Here is a 3,614-nt window from a genome sequence, read left to right as displayed (position 1 = left end):
TAAAATATAATTAAGATAAATATTGAGTTCTAACATAATATTTAATTGTTATCTTTATAAAAAAATTATATTATTAAATCAAAAATAAATTGCTTTATTATTAAATCTAAATTAAATTATAATTAAAAAATAAATTAAATAAATTACATAAAAACAATAGCTTTTAAATAGTTAATTTGATACTAGTATCCATATATTTATTTTCGAAATCTTATGATATCTTTAAATTTATATTTCATGCAAAAATAAAAGCACTATCTATTTCTCAAAACCATATAAACCGTATTATAACATCTATAGAGACATAATAAAATGGAACATTGAAATGAAGATATATCTCATTGCATTATGCGAATACTCTTCTAGTATATAATAATAATAAGTTGATAACAAAAGTTTAATCTCGTGAATATATTTATGGCTCGTTTAAAAGAATCAATACTCTATGCACATTGGGTTGATGTTAGGGGTCAAATATAAGTATAATAATATTCGTTATAGTTTCAAAATTAATAATATTCGTTTCACTTATGAAAATAATACAGTTTAAAAAAGTTATAAAGTAATGAACTGTAATTTCGGTATAACTAGAAATACTGATATTGTGCTACATCTGGTTTCAATATAAATCTATATACAGTTAGATGATAAAATTTATAAAGCTGTGTTTAATGTTTTGAATATATAAATTTTGTTGATTCCCAGCATCAATAATCCCGCCTTCCCCATTCGGTGACAATCTTGTATTCTTTTGTTATCTTTTAATGCTCCTTATAGTTTCTTTTATGTTGACATAGACATGGCCAAAAACCGATGTCGTGCGGGGCCCAAATTGGTCGTGTGCTGAGACAGTAATAATCCGGATCGGTTCTGGTGTAACCGGTCTCGGTCCCGTCGAAAATGCTAAGGCCCGGTTAAGAGTACTTGTAACCGATTACGGTAACCGGTTTCGGGTCGGGCCCAAACCAGTCCTATATTAGAAAATCATTTTCTTTTTGATAAAAATTTAAAAATATTTTAATGTTATTCTAATAGACTTTAAAATATCTAATTAGATAAATTAAATACACTTAAAAAATACGTTTTATTGTGTTTTATAGTTGGTTTTCAATCAAATATACTTAAAAAATACGTTTTATTATAGTTTTATAATTAGTTTTCAATCAGTAACACTTAAAAAATACGTGTTATCATAGTTTCATAATTAGTTTTCAATCAAATACACTTAAAAAATATGATTTATTATAAATTGTAATTTGATTTTCAATCAAATACACTTAAAAAACTAGAAATTCATATAATTTTTTTTTTTTTGGGAAAAAAAAACTGGGTCGGTCCCGGGCCGGGCCTATAACGGGTCCCAAACCAGTTCCGGACCAGGCTAGGCCGAGCCTTGTTTTTAGATGAAAACCATAACCGGCAGTTCCAAACCGATCCCAATTGGTCTCGGGCCGGTCCTAAGTTGGTCCCAGTCCTCCGCCGTTCCCGGGTCGGGCCCATCTGGCCATCTCTATTTTGACATGATGTCCATTTTCATATTGATTTTAAGTTGTAGCCTACTGAAACTAAAATTATATGCATAGGGATGAGTTTACGTGAGACAAAACTGTTTTCGTAAGATACGATTTTTACATTTGAAACTTCACAACAAAATGTTGTGAAGTTAAAAAAGGCCAATATGTGCCCGTTTGATCATGAAACGACCGTACACACCCTCCGAAGACGTCTCGGCTCCCCAGGACCCGACCCTGGAAAAATCTCGGGCTGTAAAAGTTCATATCCTTGTTCAGAGCGAATCTTCACAGCAAAAACACTGTGAAGGTTACCTTCAACAGTGTTTTGTTGTGAAGTTTTAAGTGTAAAAATCATGTCTCACGAAAACAAACTTTTCTCACATGATCCCGAGACTATATGCATATACAGTCAAACTAATTAAAAAAACATAAATGAATTTATTTCTTCAAACTCAACGAGAGAAAAAATGTCGTTTTTCAAGTCAGGGATATAATAGTGTCAGATAAAGCATATTAATTGCATACATTACATCTTAATCTACGAGTAAACTACAATTATTATTATTATTATGATACACGTCAGTTCAAATAAAAAGGCACGTATAAAACGTTAAGGAAAATTCATACATGAATCATGAAAAATTCTCACAAAAAATATATTTGTAAATTCATATGTGAATCGATGTTTCACATTATTCATATGAATCACATATTCATCAGTGATTCACAACGTTTTTTTACCTTTTCTTCTTACATTTTCACGTTATTTAACCTTATTATTTAAACCTGTATTATTATAATACTAGAAACGTACTCGCGCAATGCAGCGAGATACATCGTGTTTTTAATATTTCATTTTATTCTTTATCTCAGTCGATGTTATAAGGGAAAATTGCATCAAAATGGAACCAACTTTCACTTAATTCCTATTTTGGGGAACCACCTTTCAAAATCGTCATTTTGGGGAACCAACTTGCACCTGATTTTTATTTTGGGGAACCAACTTTCAAAATCGTTATTTTGGGGAATCAACTTGCACTTAATTCCTATTTTGGGGAACCAACTTGCAAAATAATTATAGAAAAATAACAAAAAAAAATTCCAAAATTTAATGCAATAAAATCTATTTTTTATTTCAAATCTTGTTTTTTTAATTCAGATATCAAATTGAACATTTAAAAAAAATCAAATAACCACAATAAAAATTGTTTTTTACTAATGCAAAAAAAATCAATTTAATAGAAAAAACAATTTTTACTAATGCAAATTACCACATTCAAGATTTTTATATCTAACCAATTGCATCAGTTAATTTTTTTCTATTAAATTGATTTTTTTGGCATTAGTAAAAAACAATTTTTATTGTTATAATTTGGATTTTTTTTAAATGTTCAATTTGATATCTGAATTAAAAAAACGAGATTTGAAATGAAAAATAGATTTTATTGCATTAATTTTTGGAAAAAAATTAATTTTAGTTATTTTTCTATAATTATTTTGCAAGTTGGTTCCCCAAAATAAGAATCAAGTGCAAGTTGGTTCCCCAAAATGACGATTTTGAAAGTTGGTTCCCCAAAATAAGAATCAAGTGCAAGTTGGTTCCACAAAATAGGAATCAGGTGCAAGTTGGTTCCCCAAAATGACGATTTTGAAAATTGGTTCCCCAAAATAGAAATTATGTGAAAGTTGGTTCCATTTTGATGCAATTTTCCCATGTTATAATATGGCTTTATGTGATTTTGAGAAAACGATGATGTTTTTATTTTTGAATAAAATATATGTTTGATGATATCATAAAAATTTGACAAAAATATATCGATATTAGTATCAAATTAACTATTTGAAATTCCTCATTTTTTTGTGTAATTTTTTAATCCAATTTTTTTATAATTTAATTTATGTACAATAACGAAATAATTTATATTTGGTTTAATTAAATAATTTTTTATAAAGATAACAATTATTTATTTTGTTGTACTCGATAATTATTCTAATTATATTTTAAATTTTTTATATTTTAAAATGAGATGTTCATCCTCTATTTGATTATGTTTATCCGCAGTTATTTATACGAATTCAAACATCGAGCTTTAATAAGTT

Source organism: Cynara cardunculus, assembly GCF_001531365.2.
Source record: "Cynara cardunculus var. scolymus isolate 2C chromosome LG 8, CcrdV1, whole genome shotgun sequence".
Taxonomy (NCBI): domain Eukaryota; kingdom Viridiplantae; phylum Streptophyta; class Magnoliopsida; order Asterales; family Asteraceae; genus Cynara; species Cynara cardunculus.
The sequence above is the reverse complement of the archived record's forward strand: the minus strand, read 5'-3'. Positions refer to the sequence as shown.